The 16452-nt window shown below is 46.2% G+C and overlaps 1 protein-coding gene across 1 annotated transcript in view; it reads right to left on the reverse strand.

The window, feature by feature from the left end:
• Positions 1 to 16452, reverse strand: part of DSCAM (DS cell adhesion molecule) — a gene marked incomplete at both ends in the record, with an annotated part of 461963 nt that overhangs the window by 438512 nt on the left and 6999 nt on the right.

Genomic DNA, 16452 nt, shown 5'->3' on the forward strand with positions numbered 1-16452 from the left:
GAGGGAGGGTCTTTGGATGAGGAGCTCAATGTGACTGCAACCCAACTCCATCTAGGATTTACGCCAACTTAAACATCAGTGACCCCTCAGGTTTGAGTGTGGGAATTAGCATTAACTTCCTTATTGAGCAATAACTTCTCTAGAGCATAATAATAGGTTGTATTTTATTATGCCTTTAATTTAATGAGTTGCTTTTTTTTAACATAAATTTTTATTGATTTCAGAGAGGAATGGAGAGGGAGATAAAGATAGAAACATCAATGATCAGCTGCCTACTGCACACACCCCCTCCCCCCGCCATCCCCCTCCCCCACCTCTGGGAATCAAGCCCACAACCCTGGCATGTGCCCCAATTGGTAATCGAACTGTGACCTCCTGGTTCATAGGTTGACGCTCAACCACTGAGCCACACCTGCCAGGCAATGAGTTGCTTTATTAACATCTACTATCAATAATCTAGTAAATCGAGTATTATTACCGAAACATGGCAAACAGGTCTACTCCAATTTCTTAAAACATCCCCCCATTTTGATTTTGTCAAGTTGTTATTTTTAACTTCTCACATCCTATGAGTAAGGACATTTCTATTTTATGCTTTCATATCCATTGTAACGACCATCTCTCAGTCCAGGCCTTCATGTTCCCATACCCTCAGATATTAAATCAATACCTTAACCAAGTTTTCCCCTTCAGGTTTTTCCAGAAATTACTGCAGAAGTTGTCTAAAAAATAGAATCACTTTCTAAGGAGGATCATGTGAAATAAGAAATGTAAGGCTATCTACTTTAAATAAAGGAAAACTACAGCAAATTACTTGGACACTCAGATGTATTGACGGGCAAACTAACATCATGTGTTTAGAAGTCAGAGAACTACAATATAAATCATATTTGCTTATTCAAAGTATGAAGGTAAAGGTCTCAGGTAAGACTGAATTTGACTGGGTTATAACGTCAATGAATAATTAAAGATCTTTTATTCCTCATACTCCACACCTAGAGTGACAGAACCCCCTTTTAGCCAAATCATCTTAGCACAGATGTTACCCATTCTAGCTGCAATGCAAGTCTCTAATTGTGTACAGACATCAAGGTTGGTGCAACATGTTTTAGATCAGGATCCTATACTAGGAGCCCAGCACGCAAAATTGCGCAGCCCCGCCCACGCCCACCCACCCGCAGCCCTGCCTTCCCCCAACCCCTCTGGCCTTCTCTGGCCAATTCAAGCCCCGCCCTCAGTCCCTCAAGTTGCCTCGGGCTGATCCCACCTTCTCCGGGAGCCTCCCCACTTCCGCCCCATTTCCAGAGCAACGCAGCGGCCCTGCCCTATCATGGTGCTGGAGAAGAGCATGGAAGTCTCCCGCCTGCTGCACTGTGCTCCTTCCCCTGGCAGGTGGGCAGCGGGGCATTCTGAGTGCGAGCAGTGAAGAACTGGTGAGGGGTGCTATGGGCTCTCACCCCCGCCCTCCCTGGCATGGAATGGTCCCATCTCCTCCGGGCACCTCCTGCTTCCACCCCGTCTCTGGAGCAAAGCCCCACCAAGCAACTCGCAGGCAGCCTCCTGGGATCGGTCATTGCGTGTTACAGAGTCCCAATCATTAGCATATTAGCTCTTTATTATGATGATCATAAAAGGGTAATATGCAAATTGACTGAACAGCAGAACGACCGGTTGCTATGACATGCACTGACCACCAGGGGGCAGACGCTCAACACAGGAGCTGCCCCTAGTGGTCAGTATGCTCCCACAGGGGAAGTGCCACTCAGCCAGAAGCTGGGCTGACTGCTGGCGAGTGCAGTGGTGGTGGCGGGAGCCTCTCCTGCCTCCGCGGCAGCGCTAAGGATGTCCGACTGCCAGGTTAGGCACCATAGGGAGTGGGCCTAAGCTGTCAGTCGGGTATAACCTGAGGGCTCCCAGATTGCGAAAGGGCGCAGGCCAGGCTAGGGGACCCCCAGCCCGAGTGCACGAATGTTGTGCACTGGGCCTCTAGTAGAATTATAAAACATAGCTGGTATCAGAATTCTGAAAGTTATAAATTTTACCTTTTGTGAACTCTTCATTTGCAACTGACAGGGCATTCACTAGGTTTCCCTCACTTTATTTCTTTCATTCATCTTTTCCTGATGAAAACCAAAAACCATTACTTTCCATGCTGTAAAGTCTTAGAGCCAATTCGGGGGTTTGAAATAGCTGTCATCCCTGCTGCTCCATACCAGCTACGTGCCACAAGTGTGAACACCATAGAAGCGCTTCCATTTCTAAATGCCCCCCTATACTGTAAAGCTGAATTTTCCACACACAGCCTTGCTCTGAAATTCTTTGAAAGCTTCTTGCTGCTGCCTGAATTTTTCTCCTCATCCTCCTACAGACCCATAGATCAGTCTCCAAATTTATAGTACTTACCTCTACTTCCAAGCCTACAAGCCACACGCACACCTGCAACACACGTGTACACACACATACACATGCACACACATCATTGCTGCCAACCCCCGGCCCATTCCTCAAATTGCTTCAGCACTGATCCATGCATCATAGATTTCTACTGAAGCTGCTACTCTTCTGAGAAGCCTTTCCTGATTTCAGCTCACAGCTTGCTCCCTCTTCAACTTTTAATATTTTTTTCTGAATCATAAACAACTCAGTTTTTAATTTAACTAGATTAGATCACCAAGTTTATCTCCGCATTTTATTAGTTTATACCTCAGTTTTAAGAAAGATCTTATTCCCTTGTACCTGTTTACATCATAATTCCCCCAATGAAATGGCCAACTCTTTAAGGATGAAAATCATCTTTACACTTTTCTTATCTTATTTCATAGTCCCCAAGGGCATAAAATAAGCTAGTAAATATTTCCAGGTTAATTTCAGAAACACTCTCCTTCTGAGAAAGCCCATTGTTGAGTTTATGTTGGTTTCATGATCAGTCATTAGAGACATTAGTAACATTCTGTAACAAATATCAGCCTCTTTAGATAATGCCAGTTTGTCACAATATGCATAGAGGAGATATCTATCTATCTATCTAATATATGAAATATATATGTATATATATACACATATATATATATACACACACACACATATATATATACACACACACACACACATATATATATATATATATATATATATATATATATATATATACTCACATATATATACACATATCATACAAAATTCCTTATTTTATTTTTCAGTTTTGAAATGTAATTCTTTATTAATAAGTACAAAAGCAAAGGAGTTTTTAATAAGTTATTATAAAAAATAATGCTTATCACCCAAATCAAACAGTTCACTGGAGGGCCATCGGTGCCTCTCTCTGAGCCAAGCAGTCCGCCTTAGCCCTCACAGCTGCGTGTGTTCAGGCGAGGGGTGGCATCGGTGCTGTGCGTGTAGGGTATGCTTTCCCTGGAAACCCTGAGAGTGGCCCATCAGGCTCTGTTACGTTTCTGTGTTGCGGCACTATGTCGACACGAGAGGACAATATTTGGAAAGCCATCGTTTCCACAGCTTGCAATGATTTATTCTTCTTTCAGTTTGGAGGCCTTTGTGGTAGCTCAAACCTGAATGCCATATGTAGCAGCGTACTGGAGGATTGTTTATCACTACTTTAGTAAGCCACATGCGATTGCAGCATTTAAGGTTGTTTTGTTAACTGGAGTTGGATTATGGTTTACAAAAAGACACTTCAAGAGATTCAAATAAATGAAGGAATTCCATCCAAAAATAAATAATGCTTAATCTAAGGACACAGATTGTGTGTGTGAACAAGTATGGAAGGGAAGGAGAGAAAGGAAGAGAGAAAAGGGATGGAAAAATATAAATAAAAAAAATGAGACGAGTAATGTGGCATATGAACTGCATTGTGCGCTAGTTTGAGGTGGGAGTGATTCTAAGTTCACTTTTACTGATTTTAAGAGCAGAGAAACTTTGGAAACTCACAACATGGAATACATGATTTAACATGTTTTTTAACCACATCAGAGATTTCTATGAAGCACAGTATATAAATAAGAAAAATAATGGGTGCTTAGGAGATGACATTTTATAGTGGTGCATCTTAAGGTTAATTTATTACACTGAATGACAAAAATGATAAGTCTTCATAGCTGTGGTTCACCCTTCCTTTTCTGGTTCAGATCAAAAGGAACCAAAATTTATCTCAATTATCCATAAAATAATAGATGGTGATTGCTACAGTGGAACCTTACCTCAAGCTCCCCGTCAATTTTAAATTTTTGTATGCTTCCCTTTCAAGAGAAATGTGAAAACTAGAAGGAATTAGAATTGCTAGTTATTTGTTTATTTAAGTTGATTAATCTTTCAGGGTGTGCCCTCTGATCGGTACAAACTGTGGTCCAGTTTTTAGCATCTCTGGCTTATGCTGTGATAACTGAACTGCAGAATGGCTTTTCTCAGGTGCTACAAAACCCTGTCCCTGGTTTCATTCTGTCATACAGCTTGCATGCAGGCAAATCTCACAGTCAAAAAAAAAAAATAATAGTATGGGTAGTAATTAAGCAGATAGGGCCACAAACCTATTCACACCTTTGTTTACAGTAAATCCACACAGGGAGGTGCCCTCATGGGGTAACAGAGACCTGACTTTACAAGAAGTCGAGTTTAGAGTATCCCCACTGATCTGCCTCTGGACCCTGTCCCTCATCTGTCCATACCACCTCCACCACCATCCTAAGGCAGCTGCCTCCTCCCTGCTCCCCGGGGATGGCCTGCGGTTGGTCGCCCTTCCACCAGCGCTCGACTTTGCAAACTTGCCTGAGCATCACAGCCAAACTACAGCACTGCGTGCTCACGTGACTGTGAAATTATGACGTTCACACATAAACCTCAAATTTGATTTGGGATTTTAATTCAAAGGCCTCCATATTCTGCTGCCGCTCACTCCCATGCTGAGATGCACTTTCTGCAATGACATTGCATAGAAGCTCAATGGAGCTCCATGCTTCCCCCTCCACATCCGGGAAGATCTCTGCTTTTCACCTTCATTTCTGCCACTCCTTGCTGTCCACTCAAAAACATACACGTCCTGAAACCTCCTTCCAGCCCCATTCCAACCGGCTAATCAGAAGCGTGTCTGCCTCCGTCAACAGTACAGAACTTCCTCTGCCCATCCAACAGGGCACCCACCTCCTGCCCAGCCTTTTTGGGGTGGTGAGCTTGTCCTCTCTGCCTTGGGGCTTTGCTGTGACTTATAAAAGAGGGGATGCTCTTATTTCCTGAATACTCCCCAGTGCACTGACTTGCCCTCATTTAGTCAGTCAACAAGTGTTGTTGTTTTTTTCAATTTTTTTATTAAGGTATTATATGTGTACATATCTTACCATTGCCCCCCCACCCCACTCCCATATATGCCCTCACCCCCCCCAGAGTTTTGCATCCATTGGTTATGCTTATATGCATGCATACAAGTCCTTTGATTGATCTCTTATCTCCACCACCTCTCCCTAACCTTCCCCCTGTAATTTGACAGTCTGTTTGATGCTTTACTGTCTCTGTATCTATCTTTTTGTTCAAGTTTATAATGTTCTTTATTATCCATAGATGAGTGAGATCATGTGGTATTTTTCTTTCATTGACTGACTTATTTCACTTAACATAATGTTCTCCAATTCCATCCAGGTTGCTGCAAATGATGAGAATTCCTTCTTTTTTATGGCAGCATAGTATTCCATTGTGTAGATGTACCACAGTTTTCTGATCCAGTCATCTGCTTACGGACACCTAGGCTGTTTCCAAATCTTAGCTATGGTGAATTGTGCTGCTATGAACATAGGGGTGCATATATCCTTTCTGATTGGCGTTTCTAGTTTCTTCGGATATATTCCCAGGAGTGGGATAAATGAAGCTTGATCACCAACTTACGCCATACACAAAAATAAACTCAAAATGGATACAGCACTTAAACATAAGACGGGAAACCATAAAAATACTAGAGCAATCCACAGGCAGCAAAATCTCAGACATATGCCAAAAGAAATTCTTCACTGACACTGCACCTAGGGCAATGGAAGCTAAAGAGAAAATTAACAAATGGGACTACATAAAAATAAAAAAGCTTTTTCACAGCAAAAGAAACCATCAACAAAACAACAAGAAGACCCACTGCATGGGAGAACATATTTGCAAATGGCATCACTGATAAAGGTTTAATCTCCAACATCTACAGGCAGCTTATACAACTTAATAAAAGGAAGATAAATGATCCAATAAAAAAAATGGGCAACAGACCTAAATAGAATCTTTTCAAAAGAAGACAGAAGGAAGGCCAAGAGACACATGAAAACATGCTCAACGTCACTAATTATCCGAGAGATGCAAATCAAAACAACAATGCAGTACCATCTCACACCTGTCAGAATGGCTATCATCAACAAATCAACAAACGACAAGTGTTGGAGAGGATGCGGAGAAAAAGGAACCCTCGTGCACTGCTGGTGGGAATGCAGACTGGTGCAGCCACTGTGGAGAACAGTATGGAGTTTCCTCAAAAACAAGTGTTCATGAAGCAATCTACCTACATGTCAGGCCCTGTTCTAGGATCTGGGGATACTGTGACGGACAATGCAAAATCCCTGCCTCAGGGAGCTTACAGTTTAGTGGCTATAAAAGGTGTTCAACAAATATTTGCTATAATGTTCTTAAATCAAACATCTTTGTTTTCCCCAAGGCGTATATACTATTTTTATAATTATATAGGTATTAACATTTTTTAATTAAGGAATTTTTATTGTTATACCTCTAGGAATGATCAGAGTTGAAACGTCTAGGGCAGTGGTCGGCAAACTCATTAGTCATCAGAGCCAAATATCAACAGTACAACAACTGAAATTTCTTTTGAGAGCCAAATTTTTTAAACTTAAACTTCTTCCAACGCCACATCTTCAAAATAGACTCGCCCAGGCTGTGGTATTTTGTGGAAGAACCACACTCAAGGGGCCAAAGAGCCGTATGTGGCTCGCGAACCGCAGTTTGCCGACCACAGGTCTAGGGGGTAATGTTTGTTGACCTTTCAGTCAATATGCATGTCCAAATCTTCCACATGAAGAAAACTCCTGCAGGAGGTCGAGGTAGGATCGTCCAAACTCTTTAAGAAACACGTCCCCTGGATACTTTTGTAAAATAATTCAGCTGCAGTAATGAGATTGGGACTTGTATTAACAAAATCGGTTTGTGCCCTTTTTCATAAGAGTCTCAACTGATACAGAATTCACATTCAATTTCAGTCTCCAATTACCACTTTCAAAAAAATATCTTTATCTAATATTTTGGCCTTGAGAAGACCGATGGTCAGTTCAGGACAAATGAAACCTTCTTAAATGTACTTCAAGACAGATACTCAATTTGAACTTGGGGGTTAGTAAAGATCCCACAATGTAATATGAACGTAACATACATGTCGCCCCTCCTCCAGTTTCACTCTGAAGCACACTCACTATATAGGTCATAATATCGCGAAATAGTCCAACAGCTGAAAAGGCTAAAAGTTAATTCACTGTCTCTTACTTACCTAACAGAACTCAAGCAAGCGAATGGGGGTTGACAAGGAAAAGTAAATGAATTTTTCCACTTATACACTGATTCATAAAAATTGATATTTCATTTTCTCCACACAATTCTTTATTGTTCAGCTTGAAAGCAAATGTAACATAATCATTCTCAAAGCTGAAAAGGGGCCAGTGAAGACACATGGCTTTGTTTGCAAGACCTGGCGACGCTCAGGATGGGATGAAAGCGAAGTCCTGAATCACAGCTCCCGTCTGACCACGCCCATGGTCATGGTCTCCAAACCCCGATCTCATTTCCTGGGAAACTGACTTTCAAAGAACGTACGCCCTGGACTGTGTGAGGACGAATGGAGGCCACGGAGGCCAGTGGGTGTGTGAACAGGCTCAGGGGGAGGCCTGGTTCTGCCATCTAACAGCTGTGTGATGGGCAGCACATCTGTAACCCCGCATATCCACAGTGGTGAGTGGTCACAGTGATGGCGACCTGTAGCTTCGAGCATTATAGGAAGTAGCGTCTCACGACTAGCAACCGATAGTGTCAACCGTTATTATCGACATTATCCTCACCATTATCATAATAATCATCACTAGTGCGTATAACATGGAAGCCGAGGGCCTAAACACCTTAGATGCCCCTTAAATGTAAGTTTTCCTTTTACTCTCCTTCTTTTGATATATGTGAAGAAGTACAAGCAGGATTTCTTTCTTCAAAGAAAACCAAGAGATTTTAATGTGTTCAAATGCTATTGCACAATTTTCGGAGTAGGGGGATGTGAAAATCTAAGCGGGTATTTTCTCTCTCTGCTGTCATTAGTCCTGGTGGTCCAGGAGTTCTGAGGAGCGGTATGTGGGACCAGTGGCATGTTGTTTCATGTGTGGCCTATTCTTAAATGCAGGGAAATCAAAACAAGTGCACATTCTGATATTAAAAATATATAGACAGCCTGGCCGGTGTGGCTCAGTGGTTGGGCATCAACCCCATGCACCAAGAGGTCACCGGTTTGATTCCCAGATTGTGGGCACAATCCCAAGAAGGGGAAATGCAGGAAGCAGCCAATCCATGTTTCTCTCTCATCGACATTTCTCTCTCTCTCTTAAAAAATAATCAAGAAAAATAACAAACCTATATGTATTCTAAGTACATTTCTGGTAACCAGACTACTCCATTATGCTAATATAGAGTGAAAAAGTGACAGGGTGTACAGAAAAGTCCAAACATTGCGAAGGTCCTCAAACTACAAAACGGACCATGGTCACCTCATGGCTCAGAGCAGAACCCCATCCAGAGCAGCCCTGCCTCAGTGTGCCTCTCTCACGTCCTTTCCCACACGCTCTCCGCTTCCTTATATCAGGAAGCACTTCATAAGCATTTTAACTCAACGAACCTCCAAGTCACCTAGACGGATGCCCCTGGCGTGGAAAAGCAAACTCGCTAAATGACAACAGTGCTGAACACCAGCACCTTGAGCCGCTATCCAAACCCCCAAACGGACACAGATGGTGGAATGCTTTTTAAGAAAACACACACTTGAAAGAAACACAGGGAGACCGGCCCATGACCCCCACGGACACAAGAAGCTCATGTTCATGTGACACTGGGAGGTGGAAGGGATGCAAAAGGGGAGGTCCCTCCCCCAGGAAAAAAAGGCTTTGGGGGACTAGAGAGCACTGGCCTCCTCCCCACAGGACCCCCACGCCCCCCTCCCGCCATTCTCTGCATCTAATGACATCAAATAATCAGGGCTTTCTAAGCTGGGTTCCACGTTTCCCAGAGGCCTCTGCAGTCCAGCCCTGGCCTGGGAGAACAGGCTATAAAATCATCCTTTTCCCAGGCAGCAAAGAGGCCTTGCAGTGCTTTCAAAACAGAAACCTACGTCTTCAGGAAGAACAGGCCTCTGCCAGCCCGCAGAATAGGGCGCTGCGGGCACAAGGTAAGCAGGCGGGAGAAAATGCTGTTGGAGCGCTCCGCATGGGGAATTCACATAATCCTAATTTAACTAGAGGCCTGGTGCACGAAATTCGTGCACTGGCAGGGGGTGTCCCCCAGCCCAGCCTGCACCTTCTCCAATCTGGGACAACTCGGGGGATGTCCGACTGCCGGTTTAGGCCCTGTTGAATCAGGCCTAAACCGGCAGTTGGACATCCCTCTCACAATCCGGGACTGCTGGCTCCCAACCACTTGCCTGCCAGCCAGCCTGATCACCCCCTAACCACTCCCCTGCCAGCCTGATAGACACCTAACTGCTCCCCTGCCAGCTTGATTGCCCCCAACTGCCCTCCCCTGCTGGCCCAGTCACCCTCAACTGCCCTCCCATGCCGGCCCAATTGCTCCTAACTGCCCTGCCAGACTGGTCACCCCTAACTTCCCTCTCCTGCTGACCTGGTCGCCCCTAACTGCTTTCCCCTGCTGGCCTGGGTTCCCCCCAACTGTCCTCCCCTGCTGGCCCAGTTGCCCTCAACTGCCTTCCCCTGCCAGCCTAGTCGCCCCTAACTGCCCTTCCCTGCTGACCTGGTCCCCCCCAACTGCCCTCCCCTGCAGGCCTGGTGGTCCCCAACTGCCTTCCCCTGCAGGGCTGGTTCCCCCCCAACTCCCCTCCCCTGCAGGCCTGGTCCTCCCCAACTGCCCTCCCCTGCCGGCCTGGTGGCCTCAACTGCCCTCCCCTGCTGGTCTGATCACCCACAACTACCCTCCCCTGCTGGCCATCTTGTGGCGGCCACCTTTGACCACATGGGGGTGGCCATCTTGTGCGAGGTCGTGAGGGTCAATTTGCATATTACCTCTTTATTATATAGGATTATTATATAGGATCATCTGATCAAACCCTAATTAGCATCATCACTTGAGGGGAAAATGGCTGGAGGACCCAGGAAGACCTTGACGCTCATGTTCTTAGTGGCTGATGGAAAAAGGCCAGAGATTTGTTTTGTGTGTTTTTTTAATTCATGGGAAAAAGTAGAGTTTCATCAACGACAAGCATTACTAGCTATGATTTTTGTAGCCAAAGAATTGACGACTGAGATTTAGAACGTCTTCCTTCTTGCTGGCTCTCCAGGATCAACCTAGCATCCATAGGAAAGCACAAAACTGGTATTATATTGTAGCAACTAGACTCTAATTTATTTAACTTAGGGCTTCTGAACCTCAGCACTACTGACATTTTGGACCAAAAAAGTATCTGTCCTGGGGCCGTCCTGTGCATGGCAGGGTGTTTAGCTGCATCCCTGGGCTCCACCCACTGGGTGCCAGTAGCAGCCCCTCCTTCCCAGAATCCTGAGAACTAAAAGTGTTTCCATGTATTGCTCCGTGTGCCCTGCAGGGTGAATTTTCTCCTGGTTAGAATCACTGATTTAACTGAAAAATGCAATTTATCAGGAGCATACCCCTTTTTTACTTATTTTTCTTTTAAAATACTTTTTTTTTTTCTAATTTACTTTAGAGAGAGAGGAAAGAAGAGGGATAGAGAGATAGAAACATCAATGATGAGACAGAGTTATTGACTGGCTGCCTCCTGCATGCTCCTACTGGGGATCCACCCTGCAACCTAGGAATGTGCTCTGACCTGGAATCGAACCACGACCTTCTGGTTCTTAGATCAACCTTCAACCCCTGAGCCACACCAGCTGGGCAAGAGCATACCCTTTTTTAAAATGGTCAAATTATAAAAGGATGGAGGAGGGAGCCTTTTTTATCCACCTGCCAAAAATAATAAGCCTAAAGTAAGTCCCATGGAGTTTACCTTATATCTCCTGGCTCTGTTTAGAGCTTTATAATAACCCATAACATCTATGCTTTTTCTGCACTTCAGAAAAAAAATCATTATATGCCAGACTCTCCCCATGCAAAGACCTCTAGAGAAACACAGCAGATCCCAGGGGCGGGGCACCTCTGAAGGGTCACCCACCGCTGAAAAAACTGTCCCTTGCTTCCGGACTTCCGTGTGCCCCGAGCCGCTGAGAGATCAGCGCAAATGTCCCTCTACCTGCCCACGTGACAGCAAACCACCTGTGACTTAGGAAATCAATACTGCAGGCAGGAAGGCGTCAGACCCCAGGGAAATAGCCCTGTCTTCCCCCACTCTCATTGTGTGCAGCTAAGCTCTGATTTTTGCTGCCAGTTTCCAAGGAGGGAGAGAGAAAGGTGAAAATGATGGCGAGAGAATAAAGACAGCCCCTCCATTTCAGGCAAATGCGACTGCAGTACAATAGGGATCCTTACCGGGTCCTGGCTGTGGGTCAGACGGCACCTACTGACATGCATTCTTCTTTTGTTTGTTTGTTTTAGTATATTTTTTAAATATTTTACTGATTTCAGAGAGAAAGGGAGAGCGAGAGAGAGATCAAAACATCAATGATTAGAGAATCATTGATTGGCTGCCTCCTGCACAACCCCCACTGGGGATGGAGCCCGCAACCCTGGCATGTGCCCTTGACCGGAATCGAACCCAGGACCCTTCAGTCCACAGGCTGAAACTCTATCCACTGAGCCAGACCGGCTAAGACTGACGTTCATTCTTACGGAGAGATGTCAGAAACCTCAGGGAAGAATACTCCACTCTTATTAAGGTAGGTTAATAAACATTTTCTATGGGTTAGGATGATTTGATCTAATAATAAACCTGAGTCACACAATCTCCCCTCTGTATTTTTCCTAAGGAACGTGTTTAACCATGCATTGTTAGTCCTGGGTCTACCACAGGTCATTGGACTTGGTGATGGGAATAACCAGGCCTTTTCCCTGGGGGAGAGGGGAAGGTTGGCCTCCTCAGCTGGGAATTACAAGAGAACAGTCTCTACAGTGCCATGCCGGTTGGGAAAACTCCAAATCAGAAAGGAATCTATTTTAAACTGATATCTTCTTCTACAAACTCCCCTGGCAAAGCTTGTGCCTTCTTAGCACGGCGCCCTCCCCCCATTTTTAAAGGAACGTGGGTGTGGGAGCCCACCGTTGCGAAGAATCGGCGCTGCCCGGATTCGTGGAGTTATGAGTAAGCAGAAATTACGTCTCTTCAGCCTACAAGGTCTTTCATGCCGTTTTCTTCTAAAGCTAAAAATCAAAACAGCCGCTCTGAAAGATAATTTCTATACTGAATCACAATAAAACCGCCAAAGCATTATAACATCAAACTTGTTTAAGATGCCTAGGAGGGAAAGTTATTTTTAATATGATCTAAAATAGGATCTCAGGACACAAAATGATATTTTTAAAGGTTCTGAATTTAGGCTTCTCTCCAGCACCACATTCGAGTCTATTTTAGTTCAAAAATCAAGGACACAGTGGTTTGAAAGGATTGTTCTGCCACTAATAACTGTCCTCAATTTCCCCACCTATGTGACAAGGCCTAAAATGCATACGTGTCCTTATACACCATGTTCTCTGTCTATGACAACTGAGGGGAACACGCTTCTGATGATAAATACAGCCAACTTGGGGTCATTTCCCTAAAAGAAGGGAGCAGAGGCCAAGAAAACCCAAACGAGCACATGATCCCCAGCCATTTGCTTCGGGCTGTGGAAGAAGCGTGTGTCCTGAGACCTCAGCGATGGCCTGTGTCATGTTCCTGCGCCTGCATCAGAGCAAAACCTCAAGCTGCAAACAGATCCCTCCCCGTCCTGGCTCATTCAGCCCTAGCTCATCTAAGCTGTTCAGTACTGTAACCCAAACACCACCCCCACCCCGACCTCCCGCGTGGAGCCATGTGGTCACACTGAAGTGACCCAGCTGTGTCCGTGCAAGAAAAAGCAATGGAACCAAGTCCACAGGCAAAGCACATGCTAGCAGCTAACCTGAATATCAACTATGCTAAGACAATTTTTAAAATGGCACACACACATATATATATATACACACATGTATATTTATATATGTAGATGCCAATATGTAGAGATGGTACACATATGCATCAATCATTCTCACTCTACTAGCATTCAAATTCAAAGTGCCCCAGGAGGGACCCCACCTCCCTCCACTCAGGGTCTCCCCTGTTAGCAGCCCCCACTGCCACTCTCCCCAAATCTATCCAAACCTGTGCATACATCCCCCAACGTTCCCTAACCAATAGAAAGTCCTCCAACAGCGCACTGGGGTCCGCTTGAAACTTGATTGGGTTGACTTGCTTGCTATGCCTGACCTTCTACCTCACATAGGAGCTGGGCAGCCCTTCTCAAGTGGATGGTTCTCCAGAGTGAATCATGGGCCACCTGGATCCGCATGACAATGAAGATTCCCAGGCCGTGCATACCCGTGGCTGCTGAACCACACTGAGTGGTGGTCAGACCTGGGAAACCAGGTCACAGACTATATTAACCACCAGGTGAGCCTTGCGCACCGTCGAGCTGTGTGGCCCTGTGGGGTGGGGAAAAGATGTCAAAGATCCAGATCAGAACGAGACCCGAGGAGCTTTTCAATCCAGAGCCGGTTCCTAAAACCAAGCCAGCATCGGACTCTTCAAGGGGAGGCTCATGAGGAAAAGGCTCTAGGAAACGTCCATACCTTCTTCCTCTCTGACCCAGCCCACCTGGGAGTTGAGGCCGGTGCCTCTGGTCCTCACCGGGGCAGGTCCAGGCAGAGGCACTTGAACAAGAGCAGGGCTCACGGTGTCCACAGACAGCCTGCACCCTCCTCCCTCCCCGCATACTCCTACGCTCCTCACAGTGGGTGGGAGCAGCCCATCCCCCATATTCCTGGTCTTCTCATCGGCTTTCCGTCCACTGCCTCCAAGCACCTGATCCGGCAGAAGCCCACCTCCTCAGCCACGGGGCGATGGGGCTATGGGGTGGGAGGGAGACAGGGGGAGTCCCCTGTGACTATTAACAGCAAGGCGGGGGGTGTAGTTAGTGATGTGAGCTCCCACACGGCACAGACGAACCAACCACTGATCCAAGTAAGTACCCGAAGCAAATACCAAGGTCACTTCTAGGTCAAACGTTCCTACCCAGGTATCTCTATAAATCTCCATCAAGCCTCTTGTAAAGTAGCAGCCACCAGAGATTGATTCTGGTGAGGCCTAATGCACATGCCCATGTCTGGTAATGAACCATCCCACCCCCTCTCTGCTGGCATGCCAAGGTACCAGACAGAGACGGCCGGCGGACTTGGGCTTTGCCAACCTGAATAATTTACGAAAGAATTCCGTTCCTTAGAGAGCATTTCCCATTTTTCACAGATTTCCTTCTCGCTGGCCAGCCAACTAGACAAACGCCTACCCTTTGCAGGGGCCGGTAATGACCCGGGGTGATACAGTCGCCGTGGCGCCCTCCCTACGGTGGTGAGTTGCCTGCGGAGCCAATTGCTGTGGGGGGCCTGCAGCTCATTTCTGAAATCTCACACGTCATATTACAAAGCATTGTTATTTCCACCCTGGCAGCTACAAATCAGTTATTAAAAACGCTCTACCGCTGATATGAAGAGGTAAACACGGTAATTGCGCAGACTGGGGCTTGGGGTTTTCCGGGTCCTGTGGGAACCCGAGATCAAACCCAGCCCCAGAGGGCCCGCTGCGGAGGATCTAATGAGAAAGGGAGTTGACTCACACGTTTCCACAATGCAGCTCAGGGCCTTCGTAGGAACAAAAACGGGAATGAAATACAAAGACACAGAATTCCAGCGGTGCTAACGATCTTCAGGCTGTGCCTGTCTTATGACATGATAGGAGAGAGTTCCCCATCACCCTCAAGCTGGGGTAGTGAGTGAAAAACCAGGACCCAGGAGAAAAATCAAAGCTTTACTCAGAATTGGGAACAGGAACAGTGGCAGGCGTCCCCACTGCCATCAGCTATTTCCAATGACACGGCCCTTCGCCGTGTGACACGGGCCACCTCCGCCAGCATCCCGGCCACCGAGGCGGCCATGCACCTGGCTCTAACCCCAGCGTCACATGCTCATCATGACGTCCCCTGAGGGTGCAGAAGGCACCTGGGAGCTCGGAGCTCCCAGGCTTCACTGGGAGTGTCCTCACCATGGGTGTCTGGCAGAAGCATCCCATGATTTGAGAGCGCGGGTATCAAGAATGAACTATTAAACTGACTTCCGCTATATTTATGTACAGTGGACAACAAGCATTGCTCAGATTCTGTGTAAAACCCGCTAAAAAGCTGTTTCCTGGATCCTGGTTTTCATAGTCCAAGAGGCAAGGCTTGCCTGAATGGGAATCGGTAATTAGATGGTTCAGATCGCTTTCCAGCACCTCACCCCGCCTGCCCATCCCGCCCATTTCACAGATGGTTCTTCATAAGACAGAGGCAAATGGCTTTCCCAGCATCAGGTTCGGGGGCAGGACAGGACCTGGCTTTCGTCCCAATTTCCAACCTGAAAACCAGCAGGATCGCCACACAAATTCAAGGATCCCACGCTCACTAGAAAAGATGGCCCACTTGGAACTAGTGAAACCAACATGCTACGAGGAAGAGATGCCGACCTCGGGAGGAAGACGATTTCATCTTCAAGAGCCAGTGTGTTCTTTTTCCTTCGTCCAGTTACCTTTGTGTCCCTCCAACAGCCTGTGGCCACATCACCTGCCCCATGTGAATGACCAATGAGGAGAGCATAAGCCACGATTGAAATCTCCAGAACGTAACATCTCGTTCACATGGAGAAACCTGGGACCATTGCCAAGACCCTAAATTTGAACGCCTCTCGCAGTAACCACTCCACTGTAAGCAGGCATGTGGATTCAGCCAGAAAGGCAGCGCTTACTGGGAAATTAATATCTGTAAATTCAACATCTGACCATCACCCCAGGCACGATTCCAATAACATATGTATTGGCTCCCCACCCCCCGCCATGCGCGTCTAACATGGACTTAACTCCTGAAAGCATTTCTAGAAGGTTCCGCAGAGGCAAAGTGATTTCTCAATATTTCAGCAAAGGTCGCTCTGCTTTTTTTTTCTGCCCCCCAAATTCTGTATGGTGCCAGGAGGTTAGGG

Source organism: Cnephaeus nilssonii (assembly GCF_951640355.1).
Source record: "Cnephaeus nilssonii genome assembly, chromosome: 3".
In the NCBI taxonomy this organism is placed as follows: Eukaryota; Metazoa; Chordata; class Mammalia; order Chiroptera; family Vespertilionidae; genus Cnephaeus; species Cnephaeus nilssonii.